We start from the raw sequence: 14,268 nt of genomic DNA on the forward strand, positions 1-14,268 counted from the left end.
ATGGCATGACACGCACGCTGAAAAACGTCAGGTATATACCAGGGATGTCCAGAAATCTTATCTCATTGAGCACGCTTGATGCAGAAGGTTACAAATATTCCGGTTCAGATGGCGTTCTGAAGGTATCAAAAGGTTCTCTTGTTTGCTTGAAAGGTGATCTTAATTCTGCAAAGTTATATGTCCTTAGAGGGTGTACTTTACCTGGTTCTGATTCCGCTGTTGCTGCTGTTACTAATGATGAACCTAGTAAAACTAATATTTGGCATATGTGTTTGGGACATATGAGTCACCATGGTATGGCAGAATTGATGAAGAGAAACCTGCTGGATGGTTGCACTTTGAGTAAAATAAAGTTTTGTGAGCATTGTATTTTCGAGAAGCATAAAAGGGTACATTTCAACACTTCTGTTCACACCACTAAAGGTACTCTTGATTATGTTCATGCTGATTTATGGGGTCCTTCCTGTAAGTCCTCACTTGGTGGTGCTCGTTACATGCTTACAATTATTGATGATTACTCTAGAAGGGTTTGGCCTTATTTTCCGAAATAGAAAGATGATACTTTTGCTGCTTTTAAGGACTAGAAAGTAATGATAGAAAGGCAAACTGAAAGGAAGGTAAAATTGCTTCGTACTGATAATGGTGGAGAATTTTGTTCGCGTGAATTTAATGATTATTGCAGATCGGAAGATATTGTTAGGCATCACACCATACCCCATACTTCACAACAGAATGGTGTGGCCGAACGCATGAATAGAACCATCATGTCCAAGGCCCGTTGCATGCTGTCTAATGCCAGGATGAGCAAGCATTTTTGGGCTGAAGCTGCTAATACTGCCTGTTACTTGATAAACAGGTCGCCTTCTATTCCACTAAATAAAAGAACTCTCATTGAGGTATGGTCTGGTACGCCTGCTGATTATTCACAGTTGAAAGTTTTTGGATGCACTGCTTATGCTCATGTTGATAATGGAAAATTAGAGCCTAAAGCTGTTAAGTGTCTTTTCCTTGGTTATAGTTTGGGAGTCAAAGGCTATAAATTGTGGAATCCTAAAACAGGAAAAACTTTTATGAGCAGGAGTGTTGTTTTTAATGAATCTGTGATGTTTACTGATAGTTTGCTCTCAGATCATGTTCCAGAAAAAAGCTACAGCGTATGCGCATGTAGGTGGAGCATGTTGATGATGATACAGGTGTGCAGGTGGAGCCTGTTGATGAGCATGGTGACCATGATAATGATGTTGCTGAGGATGATGCTCATAATGATGTTCAACAAACTCCTCCTATTTTGCAGTTACAGGAGGATTTACCTATTGCTCAACGCAAGTCAAAAAGGACAATTGCACCTCCTAAGCGTCTTATTGAAGAGTGTAATTTGTCTTACTATGCTTTGAGTTGTACTGAACAGGTGGAGAATGTTCATGAGCCAGCAACCTATAAAGAAGCTATTCATTGTGGTGATACTGAGAATTGGATTTCTGCTATGCATGAGGAGATGCAGTCTCTTGAGAAGAACAGTACATAGGAGATTGCACCTTTGCCTAAGAATAAGAAGACCATCAACTGTAAATGGATCTTCAAGAGAAAGGAGGGTTTATCTCCAAGCGAGCCTCCAAAGTATAAGGCAAGGTTAGTTGCTAAAGGCTACAGTCAAATTCCGTGTGTTGACTACAATGATGTGTTCTCTCCAGTGGTAAAACACAGTTCAATTCGTACTTTCCTTAGTATTGTTGCTTCACATGATCTTGAGCTTGAGCAGTTAGATGTGAAGACTGCGTTTTTGCATGGAGAGCTTGAGGAGGACATATACATGGACCAACCAGAAGGGTTCATAGTGTCTAGCAAGGAAAAATATGTGTGCAAGTTGAAGAGATCCTTGTATGGTTTGAAATAGTCCCCTCGTCAGTGGAACAAGAGGTTTGATTCATTTATGTTAGCACACAGTTTTAAAAGATCTAAGTATGATAGCTGTGTTTACATCAAGCATGTTAATGGATCACCTATATATTTGCTGTTATATGTTGATGATATGATGATTGCTGCCAAGAGTAAGATTGAAATCACTAAGTTAAAGAAGCTATTGAGTAGTGGTTTTGATATGAAAGATCTTGGTAGTGCTAAGAAAATTCTTGGTATGGAAATTAGTAGAGATAGAAAATCTGGTTTGCTATTTCTTAGTCAACAAAATTATATCAAGAAAGTTCTTCAGCGTTTCAACATGCAAAATGCTAAGGCTGTTAGTACCCCTATTGCACATCACTTTAAGTTGTCAGCTGCTCAGTGTCCTAGTACAGATGCAGAGATTGAATACATGTCAAGGGTTCCTTATTCTAGTGTTGTTGGGTCTTTGATGTATGCCATGGTTTGCTCTCATCCAGATTTGTCATATGCTATGAGTCTTGTTAGTAGATATATGTCTAATCCTGGTAAAGAACATTGGAGGGCAGTTCAGTAGATTTTTAGGTACCTCAGAGGCACAGCAGATTCCTGTTTAAAGTTTAGAAGAACTAATAAGGGTCTTATTGGCTATGTGGATTCTGATTATGCTGCTGATCTGGACAGGCAAAGATCACTTACAGGTTATGTGTTTATTGTTGGCAGTTATGCTGTGAGTTGGAGGGCTACTTTACAGTCAGTTGTTGCTTTGTCTACTACTGAAGCAGAATATATGGCTATTTGTGAAGCGTGCAAAGAATTAATTTGGCTGAAAGGTTTGTACGCTGAGCTTTGTAGAGTTGAATCTTGCATAAGTTTGCACTGTGACAGTCAAAGTGCAATTTACCTCACTAAAGATAAGATGTTCCATGAGAGAACTAAGCACATAGATATCAAGTATTATTTTGTGCGTGATGTAATTGAAGAAGGTAAGCTAAAGGTATGCAAGATTAGTACTCATGATAATCCTGCTGATATGATGACAAAGCCTGTTCCTGTTGCTAAGTTTGAGCTGTGCTCAAGCTTAGTTGGTTTAATTGGATAGTCCAAGAGACTATTGTTGGCACCAGTGGTTTTCTATCTTTTGTTATGTTTAGGATAAAGGGTTGATTTATGATACAAGATGAATTTGTCTCAAGGTGGAGTTTGTTGGAGTTGTTTCAAATTCACTCCAGGATATTGGCCGGGCTTCTGACGGAGTGAAGCGGAGGCCCGTCGCCGGAGGCTTGGGCCGGACACATCAGGTCTCGCCCCTGTACTCGGGGGGTACGGGGGGCGGAGCCCCCCGCGGTACGGTACGGTATATACACCCTTGCTAGGGTTTCGTGGAGACTTGATTCTCTTGTAAGCCGCCATAGGCGTATAACCCAAAACTCTTGAGATAGTGAGATTGTTGCTGGCTGGTGCCCATGGTTTTTCCCCTTCACATCGGAGGGGTTTTTGAAAGGATCTAACAATGCCTAGAGGGGGGTGAATAGGCGTATCAAAAAATTACTACAAATGCTAAGTTCAAATCTGTCAGCCACTATCGGAAGTCCCGACATTTGGGTCGGAACTCCCGACGTTGTCAGAAGTTCCGACGCAAACGTCAGCAGTTCCGACGCCTACATGAACTACAAAAGCAGTGCCAAATTTAACTTTGCAGATAAATGAACTTACAACCTCACTTCCTAGTGGTTTGGTGAAGATATTGGGTCACTTCCTTGACGCCGTAATGCCTCCAAACCGTAGATCGAGTCCAAACCCTAAAATGGGGATTTTGGAGACAAAGAGACAAACACATACAAGTAATCTCAAGCAATCACAACAACAACAACAAGTATGCAGGACACAAGGATTTATCTCGAGGTTCGGCAACCCCACAAAGGAGCTCCTACGTCCTCGTTGTTGAGGTGACCACTAAGGTCGGAGTCTTTTCTACCTCCTTGCCTCTCTCAAAGCGACCACAAAGGTCACTTGAGCTTTCCACTAAGAAATCGAAGGGTGATACAAACTTCCCAAGGCTCTTCCACAAGATGGAAGCTCTTGAGCAACGCCTAGCCGGCTAGAGGCAAAGCCCCAAGAGTAATAGACGCAAAGACAACCGGCTTGACGAAGAAATCAAGTGCTCAAGCTTTCCAAAGTGATGCTCTCACTTAATCCACTCTCCTTTTACTCAAAAACTAAGGGAATCGAAGATTGGAGCAAAGGAGGAAGGAGAGGGGTGCTTTAGTTGCTTGGGAGCTGTTCAGCACGAAGTGAGTTAACTGTGAAATGAGTCCATAACGGTTAGAAGTGAAGAGAGGAGTATTTATACTCCAAGTGAAAATCCAACCGTTCAGATCTACGTCGAAAGTCCCGACGCAGATCCCAGGAGTTCCGACAACAACAGAAAACACTGTTCCCAATGGGTCAGAAGTCCACGGGAGAAAGTTAGTGTCGGAACTCCTGATGAACGTCGGGACTTCCGACAAGCACAGTTAATCAAACAGCCAGCACTGCTGAGGCTGGGACTCCCGGCTTGGGTCAGGTCAGTGTCAGAACTCCCGGCGAACATCGGGACTTCCGACGGTCGGAACTCCCGGCGAACGTTGGGACTTCCGACGTGCACAGACAGCGAGCAGTCAGAAGCACAGGTGCCGGGACTCCTGGCTTAGGTTGGGACTTCCGACTGTCGGGAGTTCCGACTTATGTCGGGACTGTCGACACCGAAAGTCACAGAAAAATTATTCTATGTGCTCGTGAAGTGCTAGAGTGACTCCTTTTGATTTTATTTAAAATGCTTGCGAACTCTATCTTCCTCAGACCAACTAAACTTGCATCCCTCTTTATAGTGCGGCGGATCCTAAACTCAAAAACAAAATTAAAACCTTTGAAGATCGTTTTGAATTCGTCCACCTTTACAACTTTAAGAATTGAGGGATACCATTTCATCTTTATCAACTCTTTGAATCTTTTATGGAACTAATAGCTGCAACATATCTCATTAAGATCACATTAGTCCCTAATTTGGATGTCATTAATACACCAAAACCCACATAGGGGGCAAAAGCACTTTCAATCTCCCCCTTTTTGGTAATTGATGACAATCAACTTAGGCTTTTATAGGAATGAAAGAATCTAAAGCTTTTTGAACCCCAAAATTTATGGAGAGCTCCCCCTTGATGTATGCATGAATTTCAATTTCAATTGGAATCATGTATACATGCTTTGCATACACCAAGACAAAAGCTCCCCCTAAATTTTGTAATCCGTGCGGTGCAACAAATGTGTGTGAACAAGTATATAGACGTGAAAAGAGATGCAATATGACATGTTATTTCTCACAACAAGTAAATATGATGGCCAAGATTTCAAAGTAGAAACTTGAAGCAATACATGGCCATATAAAAAACATTCATCATGACAAGTAGAGATAAGCACAAGCAAATAAGATAGATTAAAACATTACTTATCCTACAATCATCCATCACACACATATAAATAGATAGTTGTCCATCACACGGTTGCCACCACACGACATAGTTCATACACACTAAAGGTTTTAAAGTTCCAAAACATAAAGACCAACTAACTTATTACAATAAATCAAAGCCTAACACTCCCCCTTTGTCAACAAGTGCCAAAAGGGGTAGGCCGCATGAGAAATCAACTACTCGTCGTCGGAGTCATCATCTTCTCCTTGGTCACCTTCCTCACCATCGTCGTCGTCTTCATCATCTTCTTCCTCTTGATATTCCTCATCCTCTTCAGTTGCTTTCCCCTTGCCATGCGGGCGAGAAGAAGCATCATCTTCATACGCCGCACAAGCCTCATCATATAAAGCCAACGGATCACGAGGAGGCACAAATGGCGGCAGAGGGGAAGATACAATGCCTGCTTGCTATTCCAACCGATATAGCCTCTCTTGCATGTCGTTCTCACGCTGAGCACTAGCACAACACTATCCAAACATGTAGGTCATTAGAAACTTGAACTTGTTGGGCTTCTTTCCAGAGGAGGACAAAGACAGGGGCTCATCGCTGGATGACCGAGCAGCAGCAGCAGCAGTGGTGGTGGCAGCACCACGGCGAGAACGAGAACGAGAACCCGAAGGACCTTTCCCTGTAGCATGGGCTGCCTTAGCCTTTTCTTTTAGTTCTCTAGCAGTAATGATAGAGGTCTTGTTGGATATCTTGAGGACCTTATGCTCAGAGTCATAGGGAAAACAAATGCCAGAGATATGCTCAATGATATGCATGATGTACGGTGCATAGGGCAGGTGCTTCACCGGATCCTCAGAAGCATCATGAATCTTATACCATATATAGCGGCTGATGGAGAACTTCTCAAACTCATCTCCAAAACGCTGAAGCACCTTTTATGAATCATCACGAAAGGTGGAGTCACCTACCTTTAGATACAATATCTGTCTCAGGATGTTGTTCAAAACATAGTAATATGGCTTCAGAAAAGCAGTCTGTCCATCAGCCCTGTGGCCCTCAAGATACATATGTTGATATTCCTCCAAAGCAAGATCATCATACTCAGTTAACTGATTTGCAGTCCGGTCGCTGTGACCTAAACCTAGAAGGTGAGAGAAATTGACAAAGTCCACCTTATAGTGCTTGCCTTCCATGGTCCAGTGAATAATGTCCATAGCACCGGTCTGGTCTCTCTCATGATGATAAGAAGCATAAAACTGACAAATCAGCTCATTGTTCCAATTCTTCCAAAACGCTAGCAGGTAAGACAGCCCCATTGATTGTATATCTCGAACCATCTGCTCCAGCTCAGGTTTCTTGTACTTGCCAAGATAATATGCATCAATGCACTTCATCTGAAGGACCGGTGGCTCCTTCTTCTTCAAAAACTTCCGATAAAGAATGGAATCATAGAAATCATAATGGAAGGGGTGCTAGAAATGATACTCAAGGCGGAGATCTTTCTCATCCTCTGCATACAGGTTCCTTGCTCTGTTGTACCAGATGTCCTTGACTCGGTGACGATAATCCACTGGAAGGGGAGGCGTCCATCCACCAGCCGGATTTAGAGCCATGGAGGGCTCCCTCATGACCGGCGACACATCGGTGTATGGAACAAGCTAAAATGTCCCTGGCAGACCACGAGTTGGGGTGCGAAGCAGTGGAACAGCAATGGTGCGTCCGGCACGATCTAGCGCTTCCTCTTCTTCATCAACGAACGGCTTAGCCCCAACAGGAGTAGGAGCAAGAGCAGGGGCAGCAACAGGAGGAGGAGCGGCAGCCGATGACCCCTGGTCACCACGGCCATGGCCATGGGAAACACTAGCACCACCACGTGAGTAAGACGCCTTGGTGCGGCCAGGTAGCTTGGGAATAGCGGCACAATCTTGAGTCTTCTTTGAACGCTTTTCCCGATGGCGCGAGGGACTGCTACCACCTTCCATGACTACGTAGAACACAAAATGGAACTAAGAAACAATACAAGGAGAGGTGAACAAACATCGAGAAGTGAAGAAACAGGAATGGAGTGGTCACCATAGGGTCGATAGTCCCAGCCAAAGTTGGGACTTCCGACAGCCAGGAGTTCCGACGTACGTCGGGACTTCTGACGGTCGGAACTCCCGATGGTCACTGGGACTTTCGGCGCACACGGTGACCATCCCATTCATGGGGCTTCAAATCACGACACACATCCAAAGAAGGGAGATAGAGGAGTAGAGAGGAAGAAAGAATACAGGCAAAACAAAAGGTACATTGGATTTAGGGTTAGAACACCATGGTAGTACCTTGAAACGAGAACGGAAGAGATGTAGAGAACCAAATCGTAGTCGTCGATGAACAAATCCACGGACACAATCTCCTCCAATGGAATCTCCTCCACACCAATGACAAGAACACCCCAATCCGAAGAAAACAAGAGCACGGGCGGTGGAAGGAGGGAGGGAGGGAGGGCGGTCGGCACTACCAGCAAGACCTTCGGCGATGGTGGAAGAAAGAAGGAGGCCAGAGGATGAGGTAGGGCGGCGGTGGGAGGGGAGGGCGCGAGGAGGAGCCAAGGTGGCATCGGCGTTGGGAGAGGAAGAGAAACCGTAGTAAAAAAGGGCGGGGCTGGTTATAAAGAAGACAGGTAACAAATCGGCGCAGTCAGATCTGCGTCGGAACTCCTGGCCCACGCCAGGACTTCCGGCGGTCGGGACTTCCGGCGTGAGCCGGGACTCCCGGCCGTCGGGACTTCCGACGCAGGGAAACAGAAAAACACCTTAACCTACACTCGCTCTGCTATGTGGGGCAAAAATACGATGGACAAACATATTTTCACAGGTGACTAGATTTCATTCACTCAATACAAAACAATAGTCACTCATGAAAATTTCAAAATAGTTTTTGAAAGTGGCACACAATGTTTTCACAATTCTTTTCTCCTAACTAGATCAAACAAAATTTGTGTGCAAGGGATCAAGCCACGTTACGAGAATCAATGATATTTAGTTCACTCCTCAAAGCATAAAATCTTGACTCATCTAGGGGCTTTGTGAAGATATCGGCTAATTGTTTTTTGGTGCTCACATGATGAACGGCGATATCTCCTTTGGCTTCGTGGTCTCTCAAAAAATGATGCTGGATGTCTATGTGCTTTGTTCGAGAGTGGTTTATGGGGTTGTTGGTCAACTTAATGGCACTCTCGTTGTCACATAAAAGTGGAATCTTGGTAACTCACATCCAAAGTCCTTTAGTGTTTGCTTCATCCAAAGTAGTTGGGCACAACAAGCGCCAGCCGCCACATACTCGGCTTTGGCGGTGGACAAAGCAACGGAATTTTGCTTCTTAGAGCTCCAAGACACCAAGGAACGACCAATAAATTGGCTTTCGAGTTACTTTGCAACCGGCATAATCCGAATCGGAATAGCCAAGTAACTCAAAAGTGGAGCCCTTAGGATACCACAAGCCAAGATTAGGAGTGTGCACTAAATACCGAAAAATTCTCTTAACGGCCATCAAATGACATTCTTTTGGATTAGCTTGAAATCTTGCACACATGCACACACTAAGCATAATATCGGGCCTAGATGCACAAAGGTAAAGGAGTGATCCAATCATGGAGCGATATACCTTTTGATTGACATCCTTTCCTCCTTGATCAAGATCAAGATGTCCATTGGTTGGCATGGGTGTCTTGATGGGCTTGGCCTTGTCCAAGTTAAACTTGTTCAACATTTTATTGGTGTACTTGGTTTGACTTATGAATGTGCCATCCTTGAGTTGCTTGATTTGAAATCCAAGAAAGAACTTCAACTCTCCCATCATGGACATCTCGAACCTATTTATCATAATCCTACTAAATTCCTCACAAAAAGCCACATTAGTACTACCAAATATTATGTCATCGACATATATTTGGCAAACAAAGATATCATTATTGACTTTGCGAGTAAATAAAGTAGCATCGGCCTTTCCTATCTCAAATCCTTGTTTGAGTAGGAAATCCTTTAAACAATCATACCAAGCTCTAGGGGCTTGTTTGAGCCCATAGAGCGCCTTGTCGAGCTTGTAGACGTGGTTTGGATACTTGGGGTCTTCAAAGCCCGGTGGTTGCTCTACATACACCAACTCAGATAGGGGCCATTGAGAAATGCACTCTTCACGTCCATTTGATATAACTTGAAATCATGATGGGCGGCATAGGTAAGTAGAATGCGAATTGATTCTAGCCTAGCCATCGGTGCATAGGTCTCCCCAAAATCTAAGCCTTCAATTTGAGTGAATCCTTGAGCCATCAACCTTGCCTTATTCCTTGTTACCACACCATGCTCATCTTGCTTGTTGCAGAAAACCCACTTGGTTCCAATCACATTTTGCTTGGGTCTTTCTACCAAGGACCAGACTTCATTCCGAGTGAAGTTATTCAACTCCTCTTGCATGGCTATCATCCAATCCGGATCATCAAGTGCCTCTTCCACCCTACGAGGTTCCAAAGGAGAAACAAACGAGTAATATTCACAAAAACTTGCTAAACGGGAACGTGTAGTTACCCCTCGTCGAATGCTCCCCAATATGTTATCAACGGGATGATCCCGTTGAATGGATTGATGCACTCTAGGATGCGGCACTTGAGTTGATCTTTGGATAGGGCCATCAACATCATCATCATCATGGTCATGATCGATTGGAAGATCACAATCATGAGCTTGTGGAGGGTTGACCTCACTATTTTCTCCATTGTTGAGTTGTGGTTGAGCTCGCTCATTGTTGACACCATCTTCATGAGAATGACCTTGTGCTTCTTTTGATCTCCCATCTTGACTATCTCTTGTTGCGGAAGCTTCACTATGTTCATTTGATGAAACATGATGAATGATTGGATCAAGATCATCATACACAACATGGTCTTCATCTTCGTCTTCAACGGGCTTTACTTCACCAATAGCAAGCTTCTTGATTGCTTCATGTGGGGCTTCCTCATTACCTACATTCTCAACATTGACTTGCTCTTTTTGAGAGCCGTTGGTTTCATCAACGTCTACTGCAATTTCAATCAAACCGGTGGTTTTATTGAAAACACGATATCCATGTTCGTTAGTACCATAACCAAGCATGAAACCTTCATCAACCTTTGGTGCAAACTTAGAACTTTTGGATTTCTTGTTAAGTATGAAACACTTGGATCCAAAAACTCTAAAGTAGTGCACCTTAGGCTTTTTACCGGTTAGAAGTTCGTAGGCGGTCTTTTCTCTTATCTTGTGAAGATATAAGCGGTTGATGGCATGACATGCCGTGTTGACCGCTTCCGCCCAATAGTTGGTTGGAGTCTTGTACTCATCCAACATTGCTCTTGTGGCTTCTATGAGCGTTCGGTTCTTTCTCTCCACAACACCATTTTGTTGTGGAGTGTATGGAACCAAAAACTCATGCTTGATTCCTTCTTCATCAAGAAACTCTTCAATGTTGGTGTTCTTGAACTCCGTCCTGTTGTCACTTCTAACTCTTTTGATTTTGACATCAAACTCATTTTGGCCTCTTTTTGCAAACTTCTTGAAGATTCCTTGGACTTCACTCTTTTCACGCAAAAAGAATACCCAAGTGAAACGCGAATAATCATCAACAATTACAAAACCATATTTGTTACCACCAATGCTTATATAAGCGACAGGTCCAAATATGTCCATGTGAAGCAACTCCAATGGCCTTTCGGTTGTCACAACATTCTTGGCGGGATGTTTAGCTCCAACTTGTTTTCCCGCTTGGCATGCGCTACAAATCCTATCTTTCTCAAAAGAAACATTTGTTAGTCCAAGGATGTGTTCGCCTTTTTGAAGGTTGGCCAAGTTCCTCATCCCAACATGGGCAAGTCGGCGATGCCATAACCAACCCATACTAGATTTTGCCATTAAACAAGTCTCGGGATTTACTCTATTTGATATGAAATCAACTAGATAGAGTTTCTCCTTTAAATGACCCATAAATGCAATAGAGGAATCCTCCCTTCTATAGACTTCCACACCCTTATCCGTAAAGAGACAATTGTAACCCATCTCACAAAGTTGTGAAACGGACAACAAATTGTATCTCAACGAATTCACAAGTAAGACATTGGAAATGGAATTATCATTTGATATTGCAATTTTACCCAAACCGAGTACTTCACCTTTTCCATTGTCACCAAACACAATATTTCCACTTTGATCATGACTTGGTTGGAATGATGTGAACATGTCCTTCTCTCCGGTCATATGATTGGTGCATCCATTATCCAACACCCAACTTGTTCCACCAGAGGAATATTCCTACAAAAACAAATTAAGCTTTTGTTTTAGGTACCCAAAAAGATTTGGGTCCTAGAGGGTTAGTCACATAAAACTTGGGCACCCAAACACTCCTCATAATTTCCTTTCTCTTTTGAGCACCAACATACTTAACCACAATCTTGCCATCCTTGCCCCAACAACACATGTAGTCACTAGCATAGCACCGTGGAAGTGGTGCTTGTGGCTTGAGGACATTGGATTGCTTTGTCTTGATTGTCTTGATATTTGTAGGTTGGATCTTTGGAATGTATACCTTGTTGTTTGCCTTGCATATAAGCTCATCAAGAGCAACGCCCTTGTTGAACTTCACACAAGGTACACCATTTATTATATTCCTTCCATTTGCCTTTCCATCATACCTATTGTAGCCAATGCCTTCCTTGATTGATGGGTGCCTTGATGACTTATATATAGTCTTGTTAGATTGCTCTTGACACTTACACCCGTTCTTCAATATCATCTCCAACCTATGAATCTCCTTGTTTTTCTTCTCTAACTCAACAAGGTTAGTTGCATATGCGTTTACATCAATTTTATAGCATCTTTTACAACCATCACTAGTGGAGACATTAGAGACTTCGGTTGCCTTAGGAGAAGTTGAAGTGCTAGCCCAAAGAGTACTATAGTTTAGCTCAAGATTTTGATATTTTTCTTTCAAGCTTGTGAGGCTTTCTTGAGCTATACTCTTTTCATTCTTAAGGCTAGCTATTTGATCGTTAACCGAGGAATGTTCCTTAGTCAATTTCCCAATTGAGTCATTGGCTAAAGACAATTCAATGGTTAATTTCTCAACCTTCATCTTTTCCTCGGCGATAGATGCTTCAAGTGTAAGGTTTTTCTCTCTCTCTTGAGTAATTATATCTCCTTGCAACTCTAAGCATCTATCCCTCTTCTCTAGTTTCTTCATTAGCATTTTTATTTTAGTGAAGGCCTTTTTACCAAATTTCTTTATTATGGTTGCTTCAATTTCTTCTATGTTATCATCACAACTATCATACTCATCACTAGAGGAAACGGGTGTAGTATGTACCTTCTCCCCTTTTGCCATGAGACAAGTTAGGGTGTAGTAGTCATTGTCGATGAGGTTGGAGAAGAGCCTCGGTGATGAACATAGGTTGGAGAAGAGCTTTGGTGGTGAAGTTGAGTCGGGGAAGATCATGGTCGGTGAAGAAGAGTGGTGGATGGTGATGTTTGCGGCTCCCTTCTTCTTCTTCTCATCATCACTTGAGTTACTATCACTTGACTCCCATTCTTCCCCAAGATGAGCTTCACCTCTCTTCTTGCCTTTGTTCTTCTTATCTTCATCCTTGTCATGCTTGTGCTTCTTTTTCTCATTAGGATAATCGGCTATGAAGTGACCAACTTGACCACATTCATAGCAAAATCTCTTTTTGAACCTTCTCTTACCATCACCATAGGTCTTGCGGTTGCTTTTCTTCTTCATAAACTTTCTAAGATTTCTAATCACAAATGCAACCTCCGTATCGGAATCTTCTTCTCCACTTGAGGAATCATCCTTCACTTTCTTCTTCTTTTCTTGACTTGAAACTTGACCTTCATGTTGTTGAGTTGCTTTAAGGGCGGCACTCTTGTTGAATCCTATTGCATTAGGATTTTGATTGTGAGCATTGATTGCATCTTCATCTAGACACTCATGATGCTTGAGCTTTGAAAGAACTTCTTGAGGTGTCATCTCATCATAACCGGGCCTTTCCATGATCACGGACGCTAGCATGTTGTTCTTGGCTCTATAGGTTCTCAACATCTTTCTAGCAACTTTGTTGTCATCCCATTCGTTGCTACCAAGAGCTCTTATGCGGTTGACCAATGCCATGAGCCTATCAAACATGGATTGTGTTGTTTCATTTTGCAAGAATACAAATCTTTCCAATTCACCATGAAGTAACTCTATGTTGCCTTTTCTCACACTTTTATCTCCTTCGAATGATACTTTCAAAGTATCCCAAATTTGCTTTGCACTTTCCATTCCATTCACTTTTCTAAACTCATCCAGAGCTAGGCTTGACACAAGCAATGCTACGGCTTGTGCATTTTGATGGAGGTTGTGCACTTCTTCTGGAGTTATCTCTCTATCTTCATCGGTAGGAATCATCACACCAACATCCACAACTTCCCAAAGTCTTGCGGCTATTAGATGCATCTTCATCTTGTAAGACCAATCGGTGTATCTTGTTCCATCAAAGTGAGGTGGCTTGCCAATATTGACGGACGGAGTATGTAGTGTTGAACCTTTCATGATTTGTCCATAGTCAAAACTCATGTGTGAATATATTCCTTTTCCATGAGCATGCTCACCGGCTCCAATATCACTAGCGGCATCTTTGTTTACTTCATTCTTGTCACTAATATCATTCTTGCCACTTATTGCATCATCAACCTTCTTGCTCAATTCTTTCTTCAACTTGCTCATCTCATCTTGCATCTTTTTCATTTCATCTTGAAAGAGCTTGACTTGAGTACTCATCAACTCTTCAGCTATTTTCTTGGCCATTTCGACGGCAACGGCTTGCATCTTGTCGGTCTCCGACATTGTTTCTTCTCACGTGGTGAAACACAAAGAGAAGACC

This window comes from Miscanthus floridulus, chromosome 1 (genome assembly GCF_019320115.1).
Source record: "Miscanthus floridulus cultivar M001 chromosome 1, ASM1932011v1, whole genome shotgun sequence".
Lineage (NCBI taxonomy): Eukaryota > Viridiplantae > Streptophyta > Magnoliopsida > Poales > Poaceae > Miscanthus > Miscanthus floridulus.